The sequence below is a fragment of the Peromyscus leucopus genome, chromosome 11 (assembly GCF_004664715.2).
Source record: "Peromyscus leucopus breed LL Stock chromosome 11, UCI_PerLeu_2.1, whole genome shotgun sequence".
Lineage (NCBI taxonomy): Eukaryota > Metazoa > Chordata > Mammalia > Rodentia > Cricetidae > Peromyscus > Peromyscus leucopus.
In genome coordinates, this window is record NC_051072.1 from 64,334,982 (window position 1) to 64,361,459 (window position 26,478).

At 37.5% G+C, this 26,478-nt stretch overlaps 1 protein-coding gene across 12 annotated transcripts in view; it reads right to left on the reverse strand.

Moving 5' to 3' along the window:
• Mef2c (myocyte enhancer factor 2C) overlaps positions 1-26,478 on the reverse strand; it is a 166,280-nt gene that overhangs the window by 93,263 nt on the left and 46,539 nt on the right. The window contains exon 1 of one of the 12 annotated variants that reach the window (XM_037209543.1): positions 2,555-6,379. The exons of 9 other annotated variants lie outside the window; for them this stretch is intronic. The gene's annotated coding sequence lies outside the window, so the exon portion shown is untranslated. Of the gene's footprint in view, positions 1-1,305; positions 1,791-2,554; positions 6,380-26,478 lie in introns of those variants that run through there. 2 more of the 12 variants (XM_028875643.2, XM_028875641.2) reach the window with 2 other exon arrangements.

The following is a 26,478-nucleotide window of genomic DNA, read 5'->3' on the forward strand; positions in this document are numbered from 1 at the left end:
ATGGACAATTATGAAAGTGCTCTTTGATATATGGAAATGTCAACTAATTTAAGACTAAATCCTTTAATCTTATTTTAAGAAGATCACTGCAGAGAACACAGGAAAAGTAATATGGGATGTTTCACGTTATGTTCAAGCATCGGTTAGCAGTGAGAGCATTTCCTCTGGGAAGCCTTTAAACTGTCCATTAAAACAATACTCAAAAATGATGGTCACTGATAGGAAATAAGTGGTGCAAAAATTAAGATTATTATCTCATTTGTAACTATATACTTTTTAATAATAGACCACCAGCTCTAAATTTAAATGTTTAAAAGAGACATATCATATCTCCTTAGGGAGTCAGACACAAAATTACAGAAGCTTGATATTATATACCAGAGAGCTCTAGGTCATGAATTAAAATTAAAATAATGATTATCAATTACATGGCAAACCCAAAGAGCACAGAATATTAAAAGTCTATATTTTACTCTGTTTAAAATTATGTCTAAAAATATTTGCACATAATGAAAGTGAGTTGCAATGGAATGGAAGTGAACTAGGAATTACCCCACAACGCCTGCTTCATTTGCGAGCAGCAGCTTCCAATTACTGTGTCTCCTCTTATGGCGGAGCGCACAACCCCTTACACACCGCTCAGAATTTCTCTGTTGACTCTAGTTAGCCTGTGACAGCGGACCTGAAAAATTCCCACATGTATTATGTAACACTAAGCCACTGTCCTGGCTACTTAATAGATTATTTGGCTCTAGTTCAAGGTTCTTGGGACAGAAAAGGCAGTGAGATACTTGGTCTGATCCTCAGCTGCCTTTACATTTCTTTATTCTCTGTCACCTTGAGTAAATTTTTCAAAATATAAGTTTAGGTCATTATCTAATTGCAGAGGCTATTATGATATAATTAGTTCTGGTGGGTTAAGCTCTGCTTAATCACTAAGCCTATCCACTCTCCTTTACCCCGTATCTTTCCACTACACCGCAGCTCAGTTCAGCCTCTTGGCATACATATGTGAAGAACATCATGATTATGGTGTGCTTACCAAAGATCATGACTCCAGCCACAGTTTTCAATGTTAGTAGCAGCTCTAAAGTTTTGAAAAGTTACACAAACAACACATACTGAGTGAAACACTCACAACCTAAAGACACTGCTATAAGACACCAAGATCACACACATGAACAATTCACAAAGCACAAATACATCAAGTACTCAACACTACTGAATAGCCCACTCATTTAGTCTTAGAAACGGTCTTAAAGATCACACAACTGGGAGCCCTTTCTGCATTTCCTATAGTCTTACCCAAGAAGCAAGCAGCAGTCCAGAATGGTATTTCCCATGCATGTGCAAGTCCCCAAAGAAACAAGCAGGCTTTCTCCACCACAGAAAAAACAATCCATGAACCTCAGTGTGAAAGCCCATGGGTGCATCCCCCTTGCCTTCTGTTAGCAGAGGCCGGTGCCACTATCGGCTTACAGGACTATGCCTGCCTAAGCGCTTACTCACTTTAGGTGGAAGGTCAGGGCAAGCAGATTAGAGTGCAGAGGCACGAGAGGAGGTCACTGCTTAGGACCTTGATTCCAAACACACATAACCAAGCAAGAGGGGAAGACTCTCCTTAGAGAGACAGTGTGCTCCTGACCACCAAACTCAAAAAAGCCCCTTTACATTACCACGTGGCATTTTTCAACTTGGAAGTAAGGTATTCTGTTTAGAAGAAGCTGAAGTCGAGTAGTGCATTTGTTTGTTTGTTTGTTTGAATTCTTAAAACACAATTTTCTATGAATACATATGTAAATGTATTAGGAGGCTTATATGTGTATGTATACACACATATATAAAATGATTGGTGAAAATGCCATTGAAATTAGTCTCCTTTTTGAAATATGCCAGGTAGTGGAGAGAGATAGAAATTTAAACCTAAATTCAACTTTTGTTTTCTATAAAAAGACAATATTTAATTGAGTATCTGAAATGTTGCTTTCTGAACGTTCATAAAATGCACAATTGTATAAAGTCCACATGCAGAATAGCAAGACCGCAATGATGTGGCGACTTATGGAAGATGTTTCCACATTTCAAGGCTATCAGCAAAAATTCAAAGAATTAGGAAGGTCAGCACCAGCGCACTTTTTTTTTTAATTTAAATTTTTTTTTAGTATAACTATTTATTAACCTGATTTTTACACAAAAAACTGTATAGTTGTTTCAAGTATTAATTTTCAGGAGGGCTAGAGAAAAAGATTATTATTACCATAGTAACCTGTTTGGCTGTCTCATAGGTATGTGAAAAAAAAAGAATATCAATAATTAAACTATACATAGTAGCGTTTCAGTCACAGTGAGAACTTTCATTATATATAATCAATCACAGGCTTATTCTGGACACTACAGTTTTCACATGAAGGAACCATTCTTGGAAATGACAGTTACACATAAACCATCAAAACTTTGAACAAGAAGGAAAGAAAGAGAACACTCTATGGCATTACAGTCTGCACTTTTTCTTCTTTGGCCAACTTAAATAAAAAGGTAAAACCCGTCTGCTTACTAAAAAGGGGAACTTCAGTACGGCAGGCTTCTGTTCACTTGGAGTTTGCCATGAGCAGACAGATGAAGGCAAAGTGTGGTTTGAGACCCACGCAGAGGATTTCTTCTGGAAAGCTAAAGATCATTGTCCTACAGGCTCCCTCATTTCCAAACAAGCTGGCTTGATTGACATACACCTCCCCCTCCCTTCCTTCTCCCACTCTTTCTTGCCTTCTTCCTTTCCTCCCTCCTTCCCTTTAGCAAATCCCTCTCAGTAACAGAGGAGAATCTTGACAGAATGGCAGGAAACACGCACAGACTGGGCAGGGAAGGATATGATGTCAGCAACCGCGAACAATAAAAGGTGTAAAGGTGCTTCCTTCCCTAAACTGCTCCACAAGTGTAAAATGGGAACCAAAACTCTCCACTTCCTTCTCTGAGCAGGGCAGGCTGGTGTGCAGCACACCCCACAAGCAGGCCTTGGAGTGGTTCAGATAAAGGACAGCGAGGGAAAGGCAGAGCGGAGGCACAGAGTGTCTGATTTCTGTCTTTCAAACACACAAGAAAAAGCCATTCCAGTTCTAGGTTAATGTTTTGTTGTGATTACCTTAAGAAATAAATATGAGAAAACAAATAGACCTAACTTGACATGGGTGAAGCAGCAGCCACATCTCCATTTCCATCTACCATGCCTGACCCAAATTACATTATCTAGTAAATGTTGCCACATACTTTGAATTTACATTTGGAGCAAATGAAGGTTCCTATGCAAGCGAAGAAACAAAATACATAAATTACAACTTTCGGGAAAGAACTGAATCGTAATGGCAGTAAAGAAATATTTGTTGGTAATATGCATTGATAATTTATTTAGTCCCACACTGGAAAAAAAAAAAGATTAAGTGGTGAGAAAATAATTCTTGTTACTGAGACTCTCAAGGTACCTTAAAAAAAATTCAATTAGCATTCAAAGTGACTAATACAAACTTTCAGTCTATGGTGAAACTATTTTAATCTCATCACTGCTTGGCTCTTTCTAACATGGAAATGGCAATCTACCCTAAAGTTTCTGTAGGAAGAAAGCCACATAGCAACTGGATCTGAGTCATCATCAAATTTCAATCGCCTTCCCACAACACTTTGATTTAGAAATTAAACATAACCTTCAGTCATGTGTTTTGATCGTAGAGTGGGACTCCCATGCCACATTAAAAGATGTGGGAAGAAATTAATTCTCTACTGCTAAAATTACCTTTGCAAAGCATGTATTTTTTTTTTCCTAATAAGTACAGTGCAGTCACTTAAACAAAAACAGGCTATGGACAAGGCTAAAATGTTAGAATATGTAATGTCAATTTGCAAGGAAACAATTCTGATTTCTTTTATTCCGATTGCAAGTGACATTTCCACTGACTCGGATTTGCATCTCCATTAGCATCCTCAAATAAACCTTGTTTTGTAAATCTTAAGGCTGTAAAAAAGAAATAGCATTGTTACATAAATGGAAGCCCCACGTACAGCAAGAGGCAAAAGTGATGCACGCCCTGTCTCTGTAAGCCTGTGTTCGTTACTGAGTAAAGTGATTCAGTGATTCGCTCCCACTGCAAGTGGAAGGCTTCGCTCATTACTTGCATTTAGATACATTAAACTTTCTACTTTATGGTTTGTTTGAAAGACATATGAGGCGTGCAATTATACTTTGGTTAAAAAGAACTAGCAGAACATACCTATTTTCCCTTAAGAGCTTCAAATGAAATAACCCAATTATTATTCTTAGCAGTGCTTGACTGTGTGATGAGAAGTATTTCTCTGGTCCTGAAAATCACTCCATTTTCTTCTAAGTTTGCCACGTATATTACAGAATAGAGTGCAGTTAATTTTAAAGCCGCATAGCCAAAGAGCATCTTCTTGAGAGTATAAAGAGGCTGCTCTTTTTCTCTAGATAAACACCAGTGTGCCAAACGTTCATTTCTTTGATCAAATTTAGCATTAATATGATGAACTCTGAATCATCTTAGAGTGTCAGTATCACAGTATTACACACATAACAAAAAGCAAATACAATTGGCTTAAAAAAATAAACAAAACACTAACATTCTTACTCCCCTGTCCTTCTTCCTACCACAGGGCATTTGCAATTCCTTCAGTCTGGAATGCCTCCTACCTTGTGTGTGTACTCAACCCTTCCTCTGTCTCAGTTCCAGTCTCCTAAGGAAGTGCTACCCCTGGATAAACTCTCCATGCACCTAGTCCGTCTCCTACTTGCCACCAGAAAAAAAAAAAAAAATCAAATGTTAAGTCTGTAGTCCCAGGCTCTATCCTAGCATCGGGTAAACAGTAGGAACTAATCATTACCAGTTGGTTAACTGAACTCTGTTTATCAAGGTCTGTATCTCTCATCTGAGGTATTTACCAGCTATTTTTAATAAGTAGCACTGAGAACTTTTTCTTATATTTTGCTTATACAGAAACAATCTGGTAATCTTAGTTTATTCTCTATCATTTTGTACAGTATCTCATAGGTAAATAAGAATATTTTACACAGAAGTAAAAGCTGAATGAATCTGTGAATTAGGAAACTGGGGGGCCTTAGACCCCAGATAACTGAAGCCTGGGGATCAAATCCCACACTTACAGTTTCCATGTCCTACCTCAAACTGGGAACATTTTCATTTGAAAAATGGTTCCAGCCTCATCAAATAGGACGCAACAGAAAGTGCCAGGCACATGGATTACCTACACTTGTGAGTGGGTTTTCATGTGTAAGTTATGGGGTAAGGTTAGTAGCAAGAGAACAATGTCATCCCCATAGAGACAGCGTGGAGATTCCACTTCCCATAGTACTTCATTCACATCGTTAACAACAAGCATGAAGTCAAGGCAAATGTACAGTGTCGTACAGATTAAAGACTTTCTCTTAAGTATCAGCCATGGAAGAGCTTCAGGCTGCAAGAGTAGAAATAACTAGGGAAATACATCAATTTCCCAGTGACCACAGCTGCTGGAAACTATGTGAATGCTTCCAGTCCTACTTTACTATCTTTCCCCAAGGACAGAAGGAGATGAAATGTATGTCAGAAATATAATAAGGCTAAAGCGGAGCTCATTTTGAAAACCCCTGCGATTAATTTAATAAGAGGGCCTAACCTGGCGTTATCCCTTACATAAATCATCATATTTACACAACTCCAGAATTTAGGAGCAACATACCTCCAGACAACTGCACAGCATTACAAACAATTTCACAAACATAAGGAAACACAGCTTCCCTGTCACAATTACCCATGCCATATTCCGTCTTGGACATTTTCCCCTACTGTAGTTAAAATGGCATCCTGCATTCTCCAAGCCAAAATAAACTCCAAATGGTCTAAATATGTCAAAAGCCTCATACTCCTCAGCGGCATGACAGTTTTTCGTATTTCCATATCAGATTATGTAATTAATGCAGACTTCTACCATGTCTTTGTTTTCCTAAACTTGCACAGTGGGGCTGCCACACATTTCCAGAGGCCAGTTAGGGCTGTGGAAAGGTTTCCCGGGAAGGAAAAGCTGGTGTCTTGAGCACAAAGCTGGAGCTGCTGCGCAGCATCACACATCAGGTTCTGCACTCCAGCTGTAACCACTCACAAGCACATGCAGCTGGATTTTTGCTGCTGTTACTGAACAAAGCAAGTTAAGCAAGCACCATACACCACCAGCAGTGAAACTAAGCTGTCAGTCTCCAAAGCCAGCTCTGCCTGAGGTGGTACATGTTGCTAACATACGTTTTCATCTTATTAGGGTAAAAATCAAATTCCAAAAGCATCTTATGTTCTCTTAGGGGAAAAAAAAAGTATTTTTTGTCAATCTTCAATGTATTATATTTAATGATTAAAATGGAAATATTCTATAAATGTTTTCTTTTTGGAGGCTTGTATGTGTTGGGCACATTTTTCAGATTTTTGGTGTGTGTATGTATACATGCATGCACAGCATGCGGAAGCACACAAGTAAGTCTTTTTTAAAGAGATAGATAAAACAGTGAGTGTGTTTTAAGATATCTGAGTAATCTTGTCAGTAAAAGAAACAGTAATTGTGACCTGAATGGTTAACAAGTCAGTCTAAGTGAAGATCATAGCCCACTCCTTAGTCACATATTACATTAAATGATCAAAATTATGTCCTTGAAAAGTAATTTGCTACTTCCATTACTCACTTCTCAAATAACTCAACACTTAAAGATGTCTTTACAACAGGAAGACACACTATTCTCCAGCCAATGTTCATCTTGTATTTGAAGTAAAAAATACTTGAATAATTATCTGGTATTTAAACTGAATGTTGCCTATTTTTAATTTGTAATTAAACTTTAGATAACTATTAAAGTTTGCAGGTAAATATGTGTGGTTTTCAAACTGCCATGAAGGTCCCTTAAAATACAGATTTGTGACAATATTATATATGATTCAATATGGAATTCAGTGATTCATCAATTTTTTCCTGTCTCTTCATCTCCTTTACAGCATCCTAATCAACCTAATTAAGGTTTTGTTCATCTGAAACGCCTGACGACAATTTGTTTAACTCTATCCCACTGTGGTCTTCTATTAAATCTGATCTTTTGACAGCAATCATTAAATGATCCCAACTGGCCCCAATTAAGCCACATGGCTCACGGGCTTCCTTACAGCCAAGTGCCAAGCTCTCTGTTTCATTTACACATTGTTCTTTACCTTGGTTTATTTTCTTAAAGCCAATTAACTATGTGTCTTATCAACTGGAACTAAATGTCCTTGTGTAAGCTGGTTCAAGACAGAGTTCACAGATTGACTTCGAAGTCCCACTGCAGGACCACACAGGGCTTGCAAAGCCAACCTCTCTAGATGTGATCGCACAGAAGACAAAGATGCTCTAAGATTATTTACATGAGATGAAGACGACTCCCCATGCACGTTCTCAAAATAACACATACCTTTATACAGGTCTGGTTAATATTAGCCAATATCAGCTTTTCATTTGTATCTGTATTTGGAAGTTAGGGTTGACTCTTTTTATTTTTAAACATTTAAAATTACTTTTTTATTTCTGTCTTTTTTTTTTTAAAGCAATAGCGAAGTAACACTCACGAAGTTAACCTTTCTTACCCTTAATTTCTGCTCTAATTTTTTCCCATATGCTCAGTTGTAAGCCCTGTAATGATGTTCCCAGACTTTCCTGTGAACGCAGGTAGCCTCAGGATTTAGAGCTCATTGGCTGTGCATTACTCCAGGGAAATAGCTGATTAAAAACAGCCTCCTGAGGAGAGCAGTGCCTATTCACATCTGGCTCCGTTAACATCTGGCTCATCTTATCTAAACTCCTGATGCCTATATGGAAATCGACCTCTGGCTTTGGCTCAGAGAACTGCAGTTTATCTAGAGCTCTTTATGTGAGATGTTGAGGCAGAAACAGTTAAATTAATCCCAATATCACTGATGTTTGATGCAGGCATGGAAGACCTTAATCAATTACCTTGAGTAATTTCTCATGATTATAGACAAATGTACCACATTTTTGTATCTGTTCTAATTATAGCTATCACTGATCATCTGTTGGTATTTGATACAAGCTATCTGTCACAGTTCTCAGAGCAGATGGATTAGAACATTTCTGCTCATCTGAATCGTACATTAAAAGTTGACATTAGGACAGAGAACTGGAATGGCTGTTATACATCTTAGAGAACGTTAACCTTGATGAGCACGTCATTGTTTTCATTACTTGACTGATAGATTCAATGCTGAAGAAAAAAAAAAAGAATATAACGAACAACAGAATTCTTAAAATTCCAATATAATTGTCAACACCTAGAAAAAACATGGAAGTACAATTTCTTTATAACAGCTGACTATCATCAGTCTCACCATCCCCTATATAACTTACTTTCCTCCAAGGAGGCACATTCGAAATGTCTGTTACAAAATGCTGATGATGTAGCAAATACTAGTCAAATTTACGACTGACTGATAATTACACATTAAAAATGTGTAATAAATGTTCTGAAATTTCAGTAAAAAGCAAAACAGACGCTGGGGTGCTGTATTATGAAATATTCCTCACTGTATTATAGTAATCTCCAATAAGATTTGATGTTAATTTTAGAGCATGCGTCTGCTAAAAAGGGCAAACCCTGCAACAGATTTAGTACAAAGAAGCTGAAAATATCCTGTGGAAAAAAAAAAATCTGTAGCAAAATCAGCCAGCCCCAATCCTGCCATTACTCAGCACTGCAGTGACGCGCACGGATGTTTGTAGTGGTTTGAGGAGCCAGCAGGGGTGGAAACTTGCCGTACTCGACTGCAACATGATTGCAATTGAACCTCATCAAAGTAAGAGCTCATAATTTGTCACAGAAAACAGCCAATTAACATATGTTAGAAAAAGGCTTCATAAAGATAATATATGATTAAAGATCCAGTGCAGCTGTTGAAAATCAAAACTATGCATTTAAAAAAGAAATCTCAGCCCAAGCTTCCGTATGGCTAAACTGATAATGGCTACTATGATTTTTTTTTTCAAAGTAGAAAAATATAATTACAGTACTTCTTATAAGTTTGGGGTTATGGCAAGGGAGAGCTGGGTACCGCCGCAGTATTTACCACGCCTTACTCAGTTCTATAAATAGTTGGAGCTCTTGCCAAAACTCTGTAGTTACTTTGTTATAGAGCTATTTTAAAACACAGACCTTCATTGTGAGCTAAATGGCCTTCAGGATGCACTTTGTAGTTACTGCATTCCTCTCAGAACTGTATCCTTCCTTTATCTGTGCAAAACTCCAGGACAACCAGGCTCTCGGCACTGCAAAACATGCCAGGGCTGTGTAACATGCGGATTTAACACTTGAGAACTTTTGTCAGGAGTGGTGGTCAGCAAGGGCGCCAGCAGACTTCAGAAAGGAGATTAAGGTGGAGCAGGCAGGAGAGACCTTCCACGAGGATGCAGTACCAGCTCTCAGCCCCAGATCTGGAGAAGTTTGATTGCTGTAACACATCTGGTGCATTCTGCTAGCACATTTTAAACTAGACTTTAGCTTGGACTACATAAAAAAAAAAAATCAAATTCTAGTTTAATTGTCATTAAGCCTGGGACACCATGGGCCAAAATCATGGTGTTTAAATATACATGAAAATGTCTGATTGTTAGTCACAGAGACCAACAGGCATGAATCACGGTCGCTCAACGCCAGGGAAATCATTGGGAATGCAGTAAAGAGGGTATGGGCCCCACGAACCTTGTATGTACATCTACTAGGACTCGTGTCAATGCACGAGCTCCCCATTATGATGATTTGGAGAGAACTACTCAGGATGGTCGGCTGGTCAGCTGGTACAGAAGGGAGGAGGTGGACATTTAATCGATAGCCTATTAGGACAGTGTTACTTTAGAAGACACAAAGCGAGGTGTCTGTGATGAGGAACACACCCATCTTCTCCTGTCACAGGTGTTTTAAGCTCTGGTAAATTATAGTCTCCTGAACTTTGGTATCCTCATCTAAGTGGTGGGGATAATGCTTTACTCATTCTACTGCATAAAATAGAGCCCCACTCACTTATAAAATTCATTTGAATGAAATTGAATTTAATAAATTCATTGTGCAAACTTCTTTTTATCAGTGTGCTATGTAATTTAAAAAATATAGTACTTTAAAGCCCTAAGAAATCTGTGAAGTCAATGGCCTCTAAATTGACATCAACTGAATTGAATGACACTTCTTTCCTCAATATGTAGTTACTTTGCGAAAACATTTTCAACTGGTTGAAATCCTTCTCAGGAGCATCCCTTTATTTTTCAATTGTAAGTATGGATAGCGCCACGAACAGTATGGCAATATACTCAAGATCTCTGTAAATGCAAATCATTGTATTGTATAAATTTTTTTCTTTGTGAGTAAAAAGGCTTACAACATTACTAGCATAACTTAGTCATTTGTTAAGTTGATTTATTTTCTCTTCCAAAAGACCTAACATCAATACAACCAGCAGAGTTTTGATTACGATCTCAGTAATATCTGAAAATCGGGGTGTCTCCTGTAATGGAAATACTCATGTACCTTTGAGTAGCCCATCTAGTGAGAGATGTTACATAGCCTAAAGCCAAACAGATTAATTTCCAACTAAAAATGAAAAGACAAATTGAATTATCTACTACTTTTTAAATCAAAGCATTTTAATAGGAAAGAAAAAAACAAATTGAAGGATTATGACTAACTTGATAAGTATGAAGTTAGAGTAAAGGAAAATTGATTCACTTTAATTTCAAAAGCTGTAGCACAGAGATGCCCAAGAAAGAACTACACTATTTTAACAGACGGATACAATTTTTCCCTTTGCAGGGTAACTTTATAAAAAGTAAGGCATACATTTTTATTGTCCCTCCTCCCCCTCAGTTTTTGGAGGTAGTTGAACAAACTTGATGATGCTTTACTATAGGCCACTCTCTTATCTCATGAACACGATGAGCTTCAAACAAAGTTATACAACTTGCCACATAACCCAAATTAACACTTACTATGAGGTCAAGGGTCCTGAAGAAAAATCACAAACTCAGAGAAGTTCTTAGGTGACAGAAACTATTTTTTCTCTCCCCCGTCATGAAATAAATGTTTTTTTTTATAGGAAAAACTTACATTTAATATTATGCTTAACACTAACCAATACTTTACATTGCATTTTCTCCTTTCTCCCCTATCTACTAAAATGACCTTTAGGGTACATTTATGTGGCCCTAAAACCGGTCACGACTGCATACAAGATAGGCGTGCAAAGGGCGTTTCGCCTCTTGCAGCATTCCCACCCCAGTTTTTTTTTTTCATCTCACCACCTTTCTTTATCTCCTTCTCCACATGTTTAGAACTGAGGGTAAATATGGCGAGAGAAACTGTCAAAGAGCTAGGAATAGAGGTGTCCTCAGACAAGCAAAATGCTTCCTCTCTAATATCCAGGCAGGGGTTGAGCAAGCAGGCTGTGGAGGAGCGGCGTCTGGGCCAGAGTTGAGAGGAGACAGCTCCTGGAGCCCAAGGCCTGCCAGGAGGCTCCTTATCTCGGCATGTCTACACATTCTGTCCCGGGCTGTTTTCAAGGATAGCTCAACTCATCCCTGGCAGATAATACTAAATGGAAAGTATTACAGTACTTTCTCTGTAGAAAAAAGTCTGGTAGTAGAGATCAGAAATTACTAAATTGAGCTGTTATTTCATCCTGATTTTCTCTAAGCTGGAATTTAAAAGAAAATACTCATAGATATAGGCAAGTTCATGACTCTCCCTAGAGATCTCACCAAATTTACACAGGCTTCCCAAAATGGACTCCAAAGAACTGTGCTATAGCTGCATGCCCTCCTGAATCCCAGGATCCAGAGCGTTTCCCAGTTTATTTGGGTGATCCTCTGGTAACACTGTCTCTATGTAAAGAGGCAAGTGTCCTCTCTCTGGCAGGTGAGTAGAGTTCACCCCGAAAAATGATACTCAGCTGGAAGACAGCATAGTCATCTTCATCATAGTGAAGAAATGCAGAAAGAATGGAGAACCATTCTTCTAGTTTTACAAAAAAAAGCATACTTTTGAGATACATATAGGAAATAGCTGCTTATGTAAACCAAGAGTATAAATGGATATTGAACAGTCAAAGAATGTAATTTTTCCCTAAAATCCAAAGAACTGAAAGCAAACCAGCAGAGTTTCAGGGGAAGAAGTGCTTTCTAGAGCTAACTTGGCTTCTGCTACCTACTAGCTGAATGCCTGTTAGCCAGGCAGCAACTTCAGGTATCATTTTCTACAGGCACACAAGCCAACTGAGTTCAATTTCTAAGATGCCTTTCAAGTTCCTAAATGGTACAAATTAAAAAAAAAAAAAACAGTGTAAAAATATGAGGTTGCTATAACCCCTTAGAAGGGTAGAAAACAATAGATTTAATTTCTGGACAAATATCTATTTTTTTCTATTAAAATGTTTGTTCACTTCTGTCTCAAGCAAAACAGGTGGCCAAGACCAAGGTTGCATTCTGTACCTGAGGCAACTAATCCTATTTTGAAGCTTAATAAATAGGCAATAGCTAAGAAACTTCCAAATGTTAAAGCACTAGTGCTTACGTTAACTATGAGATTCACAGCAGCCTACAGAGATGGCACCATTTGGATTTTACAGAGAAAAAGCAGGAGGTTGAGCACTTTGCAGTGTTCCACACAGTTTTGGAGGGTTAATTTCAGCTCATACATAAGATCTAGTCTTGGACTCTGCTTGAATTACACTCCACTTCACCATGCTGCAAGGGCAATTTTCAAGGACATTTTTTTTTTTTTTCCTTTTGGGGACAAGGTCTCACTATGTAGTCCTGGATGAACTGAAACTCACTATGTGGACCAGGCTGGCCTCCATCTCACAAGAGATTCACCTGCATCTGCCTCTCAAATGTTGGGACTAAAAACACATGCCACCAAGCCCAGCTTTCAAGAATATTTACGAAGTTAAAGTCAGCTCAAAAACCGTGATGTTCAGAGGGATTATATCTATATTCTTTTTTTTTTTTTCTTGATAACAAAAATGAGTTTACTCACTTACTAGCAGGGAAACAGAATGACACTAGATTTGGATATCTGCTTTTGTTATTAGGAACAACAAGGTCAGCAGCATTGGCTGTTTCCACCTTGTGCAAATGAAGGAGGCTACTCACCACAGGTAAAGACACACAAATGAGCAAGGGTTTGCCACAGAAGAAAATCTAGAAAAATAGGAGCCATCTTGACAATGGAATGGAAGAGTTTTTTTGACTTCTGGTGACTATGAGAATTCCACCTATTATGACAGACATCGTCTCTCCAAGGCTTGAGCAGGTGTCTGGCTATCCTGTAGAGCGCCTTGAGTCGGCTTCTAAACCAGACCTAATCAATTCTCACATTACTCAGCCTGATGCCTGGCCCCTTGATGCTTATCTTGCTCTTCCTTCAGCTGTCTGTGTCCCCCTTGCCTTCATCTCTTCCAATCACGGTCTGATGTAGTACCCCTCTATTTGCAGTGGAGTTTCTACCTCAGGATTCATACATTTACCCATTTCTTCAGAATTCTATGTGTTTGAGAGCTCCGAGTCTAGTTAGGCACTTTTCTAGCACTTTTACAATAGCATTATTGTAGAAGTAATTTTACGGTGACCAGCTTTATAATACACATTTCTAATATAAAAAAATTAACTGACAACGGTTGGTACATTTAGCAATATGATTTTAAGTTATTGTAAAATCACACTTTGGTGCATTACATAAGTTTGTTTCATACAGTATATTATGCAGTCTTGTGTTTTCAAGGCCATAGAGAAGGAGGAAGCGAGAGTTTGTATATGTTCAGCCTGTGTCAGCCCTTTCCCTGTTTTCACAGGCAGACCGCCACACGGGGCAGAGAGAAGAAGCACATACATATTCATTCATATATTGACACATGCTATTGTACTAACGAAAGGCAACCGTGGGTCAAGGCCACTGTAACACTATATAGGTGATACAGGTAGATTATATCAAGGCTGAATTTAACGTAAGACGTCAATTGAAAGATCAAGATGGTCGCTTCTTTACTGCATGCACTCCAAGAGAGCTTTCAGTAAACAAGAAATCTTGATATTTCTAGGTCAAAAATAATGATCCACCTGGCAAACACTGCCTTCCAAAGTGAAAAGAGCCCTGTGACAATTTCTATATTAGTGTCCCTGGCCTATGGGTACATCTAGTAACAAAAGTGTTTCAGAAGGGGAAACATTGACAAGCATTAATTACCTTAGATACTTAGGAAAATGGACATTGTCATTAAGTAACTAGTTCACATAGTAGTTAATTGTCCACATTTTTTCAGGATTCTAAAATTCAAGGTTATCTAAAGAGTTTATCTCTTCTGTGTTATAAACTAGAGAAACAAAAAATACAGCAACATTTATCAATTCCTTTGTAAACATTAGTCGATATCAATATTACCAGGGAGAGTCTGAAGATAGATTCTAACATTTCTCTTTTCTTAAAATAGATCTTTACCAGAAAGAAAAAAATTGCCAAGCAAGAAAAAAATTAGAGAGGGGTGTCCTCTTTTCATAGTGGAAATATATTATTTGTGTTTCCATTCAGCCCAGGTGAGACATTGTAGGTGTTAACATTGGCAGCTGCTGGACTCAGTCATATCCTCTTTCCCGCCTCCAGATAATGCCATACAGAAATGATTTCACAAAGATCCCACCTCTCCTATTTTTAAGACCTTCCGGAAAAGGAGCAACACAACCTTCCTCAGCAAACTATTTTGATATTTCACAGCTCTGACCCAGGAAATTCTTCCCTTCAGCTAATCCCTCAAAGAATACTTTGCCTTCTCTCCTCTTTTCTGCCCCCCTGCACAGAAAGCAACATTTGGCAGACATGTCCTGCTTTGCTACACTTGAAGCCTGGATTGAATTGCACCTATTCTCTTAACCCTTTCCTTACTTCAATCCCCCCTCTCCCATTGTTAAGGCTCTTACTTTCAAATTATGTACTTGCCTTTAGCTCGAGAATCCCAAAATATACATAGTCATAAAGAAAAGCCGTTGGAGCTGGGTGTGGTGGTGCATGCCTGTAATTCCAGCATCTCAGGGGTGGAGGCATGAAGTCTGAGGCCAGCTGAGGCTACGCAGCAGCAAGCATCGCCTCAACACTCCCCTGACTCATTTAAAGCACTGTTGGCTGTCCCACCTATTTTAATTTTGCAATCTTCCCCGTGCCGGGCTTGTTTTCAGCCAACTCCTCTATCCCATCTTTCAAGACACTCTAATTGTGCAAGATTCTTTAGCCATTTAAAGTTATGCCCTAAAGTATTGATTTCGTTGTTTCTGTAGCTCCCACTAAAATTTGTGTGGTTGGGAGGTATTTTCTCCGCTGATGGATGAGGTTGTCATCCAGAACAAAATCAAGAATCTTGGAAAACTGAGATTAATTCTATTACTTTTCCTTTATACTTCATTATTAATAAGAAAGTCTTCCCATCGAGCAATTATTATTATCAAATGATGCTGTATTCATTTTGTGCTTGTGCTCTGAGTTCTTATCATGGAAATCACACAGATTAGATTTAAATTTGGAAAGAAGAAAGCTACTGACTGGGTCATCTTTCATTTTCCTGAAGAAAAAACAGATATGATACGCTATGATATTTACCTATTAGGTTTTATTTAAAACTTTTTAAGCCAGTAAGTAGCCTGTGGACTTGCAACAGCAGTAATAGCAAAAATTCTAGCAACGAGGTGACCTTAACCAAACCTTCCCAGGAGGAGGAATTCCTGAGATCTTCATTTCTGAGTGTCGCTTGCTTCTGAACATTGCTCATACTTGCGTTAGATTTCATGTGGCCATAAACACAAGTTCATGTTGCTGGTCAATAAAGGTAAAAGACAAATCAAAGCAACACTTTATTCATTCCTTAACTCAGTGGCATTTTTACAGTAACTGCTGTTCTAGGGATTGTCCTGTGTGGTACATGTGTGATTGAACTGGCAAAGGTTTATGCTGTCGTAGAATTCATAGTCCCTGTGCTACCTATCTATGTTCATTCATAATGGGGGAATTCATTAATGGGGGAAACAGCTGGTGTTATTGGTATTTGGGTGAAACTAAGCACATTTATGAAGAGTGTCTCCATTTTCCTCTCTTTACCTGAATTCAAGCCTTTACCACATCATAGAATGTTCACACACTGCCTTTCTCGCAATTCTCTTTTGCTTCCACTCTCCACTCAGAGCCATCTCCAGAAACCCATCAGCTCCTTTCTCGGTAGGGCTTCTGATCTAAACTATAGCGTTCTCTGGCCTGTTGTGCCACCCTTTACATTCCACACTAACTTTTCCAAGGGTGTCTTGTAGTATACCTAAATCCTGAAGTCTATTCTGTTAAAGTACACATTTTCTGCAGCCAAGGTCTTCAGATCTCTAATTTGTGCCTGTACTTGGAACCTAGAATATTGTGAAAACTTGGGCAGTTACCAGGTCTGATGAAAAACATTAATGAAAACTATTTGTCTCAGCTTCATTTGAAGAATGAGGGAGAAAAAAAAAAAAAACCCTGAATACATAAAGGAAGGCTATGAGATTTCATGTTTCCGGGTGTTATGCAACTGAGTGATCTGTGACAGTAATATTTAGATATTTCTATTATATTCAGATGAGAGCTAGTGATCAATGACTATCATATAATAAAAGATAGTGGATTGCAATGGAGTGCAATTTCAGACATCAATCACATAAAAAATAAAGTAAAAGATACACAATGAGAAAAACCCTTTCTCCAGAATTTATGAATACAGAATAAGCTGTGAAATTACAGTAAATAAAGAAGTGGGAAATACAGTGATGATTTCTTTGTCACAATTTTAGTTTTCATTAAATGTGTTGGAAAAACTCTCAGGAGGATGAAACAGTGAGATAAAACAGAAACTATCTGTGTAGCTAGGTGTTTATCAGAGTGTCAGGTGTCTAGGTAAAATTTTCATGTTATGTATGGGAGTCTAAATAATAGTAATCATTTTAGAAAAAGGTGATATTCCAAGTTACAATCTCAGTTGACTCCAATAAGTAAAGTTAACTTGGCTTACTTTTCACCTTTAAGGCCGTGAAATGACCTCATGCTGTGCTATATACATGGGGCGACATCATTCTGTGAATTGCATGGAATTAAGTGACAAAATTTCCTGAATTTTTTAAAAAAGAGAATAGTATGAAATTAAGTGAAAAAATTTTCTGCATTATTAGAGATGATTTTCTTTTTCCAGAAGTCTTGAAATTATTGGTGTGTACAGTTCTGACAGTGGGGTATTTGAACTGGAGTGCACACATGATGATGCCTATGGCCAACGTCCATAGTGAGCATCATGTCCTTTGCCTGTGCTGCCTAGGAGGACGTGATGGAGACAGAGCGTGCACCAGTACTTCACAAGCTTCCAGTATATGTGGTGTTGAGACACTGTCTGATTTCAGCTTCTGAAAATTTGGATGCATTATTTTGCAAACTCTCTCCAGCTTGTTTTCCGTGTGTTTGTTTGTGTGTGTGTGTGTGTGTGTGTGTGTGTGTGTGTGTGTGTGTCCGTCCTAAGGACAAGAAAAGGATTCCCATTTGAGTTTCTTGTTCCATTAGCCCTTCACCTTTTCCTAAACCTTTAAGTTTATTCTGCACCTACATAGACAAACATAAATAGGTTCACTATCCCTTAAAACACTGCATATGTATATACTATTTAACTTTTATAACAACCTTCTCCCTCATTGAAATCCTATATTTTAAAATTAAGCTAAAAAAGAAAGCAATGTCTATTTTTTCAATTCTGTTGACACACTGTAAGAAAATCAATTATAAGGCAGACATTTGTTACACAATTACATTAAAGCTGTGCTTTCCATAATTCCAAAATTCAATTTGGGAATTTCATGTTTTTCTAACACCCAATTTCTTTTCTTTTTTGTTTTTCGAGACAGGGTTTCTCTGTGTAGTTTTTGTGTCAGTCCTGGATCTCGCTCTGTAGACCAGGCTGGCATCAAACTCACAGAGATCCGCCTGACTCTGCCTCCCAAGTGCTGGCATTAAAGATGTGCGCTACCCCTGCCTGGCTCAATTTCTTTATTATAGGTTATGATATATTAACTAGATAATATACATGTTTCTAAGTAAAGATGTTGCGATTTATGATTTGTTGCCGAATAGCCACAGCTTTCTGTGCCAGACTATTATGCTAAGAAATTCAAATTCAGATTAAAAACACAGGGAAGAAAGAAGAATACAGTTTGGCATTTCCCCCCCTAATTTGTTCTTGACAGTTTATTTCTCTGAAACACTGTTCTTTATCCTGGCTGTAGTGTCCACACTGAATGACCATGTCCTTAGGACACTCTTTTTATTGTTTCAACTAGCTAGGCTATCTGGGTAAATTCAGGCTACCACCTCATACTACTTAGCATTTTTCTGTTGAAGAAATAGAAGCACAGAGAAAATATACAAGCGGTCCAACTTTTCACCACAAGAAACACTAACAACTGGCTCTTGAGGTGCGGGAGGCTGACGCCAGATCCTCGGTTCTGACTTCTGCCATGCTGCTCCAAGCCCGAGGATGTGTATTGTTCTGAAGAAAAATTTTCATGATGTTGTGCCTGAAACTTATGTGTCAAAGGTCTCAGTCAGTTAAAAGTGACGGAAATCAAATTCAAGTAAATCTATAATCTGTGCTTCTATCTGAATGGAAAGAAAGCTCAAAGCTTGATTCTCAGTAGATCAGAGGGGTTTTCTATTTAGTTTAGGAATTTTTTTTTTTTTGGCATATTTTTGAAATTAGATTCAACTCTTGTTTTACTTGTATTTTAAATAGAACACACTAAAATATCCAAGCAAATTCAGGTTTTTCTATGGTTTAAATGGAATTCCTGAACACAATACAGCCTATTCAGGGACAATTCTTTTTACCTGTGGCACATGATTTTAAAGTGGTATAGGTGGTGGGGGCTCCTTCTAGCTTCCCCTTAAAGGCAGGGTCATGCCTTGTAGTTCAGGCCAGCCTCAAAATCAGTGTGCAAACCAAGCTGGCCCTCTCCTGCTTAGTCTCCTAAGTGCTGGGTTTACAGTCACGAGTCACCACTCTAGCTAGGGTTATAGGTTTCTAATCCTCATTTACTTGTAATTCATATCCAGGGATAAAGTCCCTCCCACTTTCTATTCAGGGCATGTCATAGCAATTTAAATATACTAAGAACTCTGGCTGTTCAGCCCTGCTTCACAGAGGACTATAAACAAGAACTATAAGAAGCTGAATTTGTAGTGGTATTTGCTCCGCCCATGACCTTGGGCTATACGGCCCAAAGGACACATTGCTTCCTGCTGTTGTACATGGCCTCTTATAAGGAGTTGGAGAAGGGTCACATGAATTGATCCACTTCTGTCTCTCTCTTAACAAGAAATTCCTGAGGGTGCTGTGTGTGAAAAAAATTCACGTGGTCCACCTGAAATGACCCACTAATTGCAAGCATCTCTCTGAGACACGAAATACTAAAATATGTCATTGACCAATGACTGCTTTAATTGTACCAATTGATTAAATTTGAAAGCATGCCAAAATTTGGAATGAACAATTATCTTATTCTCTAATGTAGTGGCACCTGTAAATGTTGTTTTCCACAGCTGGAAGGAGCAGATTTTAAATGGAACCACACTAGTGGTATACATTCTCCTGTTATAGTCACTGATTATTTCCTATATAGAAGTATGATATACAAACAACTGAATGTAAGAAATCATAACCCACTCAAAGCCTTTTTACTTAAACCAACCTTTATGATGTAGGTCTTTCAGCATTGATCTACTACTAAGTGGTATGTTATTGCAGATTTTAAATGACCATCACAGTTCTAGACCTATGTGACAAATTCATCTGAAACAGAAAATAAGCAAAGATGCATTCAGATACTTTACTGCAAATATCTCAGAAGTTTTGAGAAAAACATATTTTATATAACTTAAATCCTGTAGTGATAATTTATCATGATGTGTGTGTACATGTGAGTGTGTGTGCATGTGTTACCCTCAGAAAAATGCCCACCACTTTTGAGAGAGGGTCTCTATTACCTGGAGCCCACCCATTAAACTAGCCTGGCTGTTCAGCGGGCTCTAGGATCCACCTGTCTGTGCTTCCCCAGGGCTGGGGATTACAAGTCTGAGTTAACTTCCATGTGTCCTGTGGCTCAAACTCAGGTGCTCAGGCTTGGGAAGCAGGAATTTCATTGGCTGAACCATCTCTTCAGCCCTTGGTGTTGAACATTTTTATCAAGTAAAAGCTAACCTTTTAATAGTAATTGTTTTATCAAATTAGTCTATGTCTTTCCCGTGTGTGTTTTCTGAACTTTGGAACTTGATTATGATGGGCATAATAATATTTGACTGTAGACATATAACTATACTCTTTCTGAAAGTGCTACCAAATACAAATGGTAGTTCCCCACCCGACAGAAAGTGAGAGCAGTAATGCACTCCAGTAAACTGTCAGATGAGGGAGCAAAGAGAAGAAAATCAGTATGGGGATAACTTCATAAGTGTTTGTGTTAGAACTAAAGAAAATTAATCAGTGAAGTTCTAAGGAGAACCCAACACGGGGGAAATATCATTCAAAATACAGTTCATTCCTGCAAGGAGACTGCTTGTGATGTCTCCCAGGTCACTGGCAGTTTGTATTAATGGCCATGCTTGGTGTGTGTCAGTCACACGAGTTAGAGCTGCCTTCCTCGTCTCTCCTGCATAATGACCAGCTTCGTAATGCGCACTGACAAATCAAGGTGAATGAAGGAGTTTTTAAAAATATGGATGCAAGAAATCCTTTCCATTTCCCTTCCATTTTGATTGTAACATGCACATGGACTGGATATAGTCTGGCAGGAAAGAAGATCTTAAACACTGCATTTAAAAGATTTTGGGCTGTTTTTGAAAAGGGTCCTTTGACTCCCAAGGGGAATTATGTGTGGCTGTAATTGTGAGCTTTCCCTCAAGTGCGTATTTGCTCACATTGCTGCGAAGACACAAAATATTTTGAAATATGGGAATGACTTTTTTTAAATCTAGAAAATGTCATTGGAACACGGAGTTAGTAACAGAATGATTTAGCATTCAGTAGTAAGCTCTATTGCAGATTTGTAATTTTCATTTATCAATATTATTCATCATTTACAGAAGAAATTAGAGCATGTAGACATATTGGCTTCTGAATTCATTTACTGATAGAGTGTAACAGACATATTTATGTTCTTAGAGTAAAAATAGATGAACACATCTCCTTTTCAGGGCTTATATTTAAATGATATAAATCACTCTATCAAAGAATAAATGATATTCTAGTATGTTATAATAAGACATAATAGTAAGAGACATCGCTCTTAAAACTTTACTGCTTCAGCCCTGAAATACCAGTACAGTCCTGGCTTGAGATTAACAATATGTTAAAAATATTTGGAGGATTGACAACTTTAATTCCTGATTTGATATTGTAATACAGCTGCTGTGTTCCACACACATTCATTACAAATGTGGCTGGGATGACTGAGGAGGGACGCAGTCGTGAAGGGCCCTGCTGACATCAGCTGACCTGGACAGCATTTTCAAACTATATTTAGAAGAAGATCAAAAGAGCTGAGTGCAGCAACAATTCTCCATGCCAACTTCCCCTGTTACCACTTTTCTTTTTCCCATTTGGCAACTCATTTCTAAAACAAATGTGCTTAAGAAATAATCTCAGGACCTCTAGTTAGAACTTTAGCAGGCTTTGGAGAAATCTAATTAGTTAGAAGGCATGATCAGGTGGCATCTGTAACTCACTTAAGATCCCTATTTCTACTCTGCTTACCATCTACATTTACACTTGTTTTTGATAATGAGCTAGATCACATACACATTACAAAAGGTTCCTCAAATGTAGTTTGCATACTAACAAATATCTAAATTACAAAACTTAATTCAAATAAATTCCATATACAAAGCACATTGGTTAAGAACTTATCCTACAAATAAATCCCATTTTATAAACTTAAAATTATTAATTAGTATGAGTCACAGAGTGATGTAATTAAAGTCCACATACAATACTTTATATAAGATTTTTGTTCCTTTATTATCAAAACTTTCACAGAGATAGAATAATTTGCCATTAATAAGAAATTTCCAAGGAGGTGGTTGATATGATCTGTCTGATTTTAAACTAATGATCTGTGTTTGGAGGCCAAACTTCTGCTTTTAAAGGCAGGGTAGAGAAATGTGGCTCACGCTGGCCACAAGTTCACAATCTCCCTTTTTTGAGAATACCAACTTTGCCTTACTGCAAAACAAAGCTACGTCTACAGATTTAGCAGGAATATAGCTTTCTACTTATGTAACAGCTCTTATTCTGCAGAGAATAGAGTAACCTTAAGTGAATGCAAAATACCTTCTAAAGGCAAAAGTCGTCTCCCTGTCTCCTCATAATAACTGCCACTATTAGACGGTCACTTAGCTCAAGGGCATGCACACGTGTTGACATTGAAAATACATCCATCATACACTGATGGGGGAAGCAAACTGATAAAAAATCCAAAGATTAGACTTTGACTAAAAACTGACATTACTTGGAATAAAAAATCACATTCACTGTGTAAATATCTGTGTGAAAGACTTTCCTAAGAGTCTCCGTGTCAGTCAACTGGTTATGTAGAGTTCTACATGAGCCATAAGGGAGTATTATACTTTCTTGACTGACACAAAAATTATTCAGTGTCATAAAATACTTTTTATTAAGGTGATCATGATAAACATAAAGGATTTCCAATCTGCTCATTTCAAAATCAAGTAATTTGAACATAAAAGGTATTCATAAACCCACATGTTGTGTCTAAAGCTTAAGATTCACAGTCACAAAGCCACCACATATGGTTTTTGCCACTTTCTTGTATCATATTGAAAATACCTACTGTGTGCCCAGCAAAGACGTAAGAATTGTTTGGCAAACATACATACATAATGGGACCATACCCACACAGTAAATATTCTAAGATGGTTATTAGATAGGCTAATATAAAATGTTTACCAAGGCCCAGTCTATAACAATAAATACACTAATATTACTTAAGATATGACTAAATGTTTAACCTTATGTCAGTAAGCTTTAAGACCTACCCCTGCCATTCAAGTTTAGTCTTCAGGGAGACAGATTACAATTTCCTTCAAGAAATGTCTTACTATTGGGACTGAGAGATGGCTCAGTGATTATGGTCACTTGCTGTTCTTCAAGAGGACCGAGGTTCAATTCCCAGTACTCACACGGTGGTTTACAGCTTTTCATAACTTCAGTTCCAGAGGATTTGATACCCTCTTCTGGTCTCCATAGATAATAGGCATGTATGTGCTATATAGACATACATGCAACTAAAACACGCATATGCACAAAATAAAAATAAATAAAACTTAAAACAATTACTTACTATTAACCAACATTTCAAAACTCAGAAAATTCCAGAAACAAATAAATGTACTATTTTCTAATACCATCTTTAGTGATTTTAGTTGAAACTATTTAAATATACTATAAGTACTTTTTGAAACTGTGGAAATATAAAATACAAGTGTAAAGCTGCCTTTAATGCCTTTGACTCTTAAGATAATGTAGGATTATTCTGGTAATTTTGAGATGTTTCCTAGAACTTCCTCACAAAATGCAAAATCAAAGGTTTCTGACTGTTCAAGGATACCAAGTTCAGCCCTCCTTGTATGTGGTGAGGTGCTCTGTGCTCATGGACCCATTTAATTCCTGTAAGACCTTGTTACACATCATCATGCTCACTTTACAGACAGGAAACTTTGGCAAAGAGAATTTCTCTTTCCTCTTGGCCATGGGAAGTATGAGTCTCTATAGTTGGAAACTAATGACTTATTCCAGTGTTTGCTGCTCTTGTCATGATAAAAAAAATCCAACATCTTAATGAAAAACTATTGACTGACTTTGAACACACCTGCAGAAAAAGTTAAAGATGTGCAAAAGGGCCTGGGGATGTAGCTCCGTGGCTAAGAGGGCCTGGTGAGCTCCATATACTCACATAGAGCTCTCAACTGGAACTCCAGTTTCTGGGTGTCTAATACCTCATCTGGCTCCTGGGTGCTCTGAATGCATGTGGTCCATAGATATAAATGCAGTCAAAACACCTAAACACATAAAAATAAATAAAATCTAAAAAACAAAGAGAATGTGGAAAAGCTTAGTGTTGGAGCAGACTTTGCATATACAAGCAAAGATCCAAAGATCTTGTATGACATGGAAGAACTTTATATCTAAAGAATTTGCCCAGGAAGATTATGTTTGTTTGTTTGTTTGTTTGTTTGTTTGTTTGTTTCTTTCTTTCTTTCTTTCTTTCTCTGTCTCTCTTTTTTTCTTGCTATGATGTGCCATGGCTTTGTGTTGTCTTCTACTGATGCCCATCAGTCTCATTCGGTTTTCAACAGGTTCCCCAACTTCACTGTGTGTGAACAGCCTATGCCAAATTTTACAGATTTTATAAATTTTCTTGGTGTAAGCAACTATCTCTAGGATTGGTTAAAATTTTCTATTGTGAATTCTACCTGCTAATCATTATTGTTTAAAAATATGAAGCATTTCTATGATCATTATTTTTAAAAAAATGTTGACATTCTGAATGACCAGCTGGCAAGTTTAAAGTATAAAACCTCAATATTTAGCAATGTAAACTTCTATATTTCATACTTTAAAATAATTTAAGATATTTACATTTATGTGAATAGAATATCATATTTGCCACAAGTACTTGAAATTATAAAATCTATTTTAAGCATCTCAAAAAGACTAAAGCATTAATTACACTAAAATGTACTGAGTTGATTATTACTTGAAGCTTTATAATGCAATCAATACAATCAGACTCAGTCCATAAATGCTTTAAGTATCTTTAATAAAAGCAAGTTATCAAAATACATTTACAGTTTAAGTTGTAACATTCCATAATAACAAGTAGGAATTAAATCACTGAAAGTAAAGTATGGGCACTAATACATATGGAATGTTCTACATTTCTGAGCATTATAAAGATAAAAATAGCTTACATTGCTATCATCTTAGATATAAAATTATGTCTAAAACAGTCTTAGATCTGTATACTAAAGAGTATGTTCAACACCAGTTAGCAGTTAAAAATTCATATCTTTTTACCTTAAACTTTAAATCTTTTCTATATAGAATGCTAATTTTAAATCTACTTCTATTAACAAATACAAGGAAACCACAAGTCTCAAAGAATCAGTAACAGAGATGGAAGTTGAGATGCAGAACATGAATGGACTAGTTAAAGAAAGTAGGATTTTTGTACTTTCAAGTCAATCTCTGTACAAGATAGTTCCAGAGAGTGTTCAGTTTTATCTGAACGCTGGATTTGGGCCATGTAAATCATCATCTGAAGTAAGTGTACTATACAACAAGAAAAATTTTAAACAAAGACTTTAATCTAATCATTTAATTTCCCAAGTGATAATGTCTGTGCTGTTCTGAAGGGCCGACAGCAGTATCTACTGATAATAACATTTCTGGCTTGTTCCTGGTGAACCAGAGACAATTGCTGAGCACTCTCGTTCGTTCATGTGGTAACTAACTTATCTCCTATTAGGACTAATAAGAAGAAATGTTCTGTTACTTATATAATACCTAGATACCCAAGGCAATGCTCCCAAAACAGTAGTAAGTCTGTAAATGAAAGCAGGTAACTGGAGACTGCCTGAGTAGATGAAATGTATGAAAATTACAAGTGATGATAATTTTAGGGAATAACATCATTAAAACAAATGTGTCATGAAGATTTCTAGTGAAGAGTAAGACTTCATGACTTAATTATCATTTTGAGTTTTCTTCTCACCATCTGCTGATGCTAACAGTGGAATACACAAAAGGCATGATTTACAAAGGCTTGACAAGAGACACAAGCCCTCTTTCTTTGTACCGGAATTCCTTATATTTTTACAGAAATAATTCAGATGAGCATCACAAAACATAAAAAGCAACTTACATGAAAATGCTTGACAAATTTTAAACTCCCAGTGGGGTAAATAACATAGACCATGTTTTCAAATGAATTCATTGATCCATCCACCCATCCATCCACCCATCACCCATCCATCCACCCATCACCCATCCATCCACCCACCCATCCATCCATCCATCCATCCATCCATCCATCCATCCATCCATCCATGTATCATCTATCTATTTCTCATCTCATGACCTTTACCAGTGACATAAACAAGAGTCATGGTAATTCTCAGGTTTTTTTTTTTTTTTTTGGTTTTTCGAGACAGGGTTTCTCTATGTAGCTTTGCGCCTTTCCTGGAGCTCACTTGGTAGCCCAGGCTGGCCTCGAACTCACAGAGATCCACCTGGC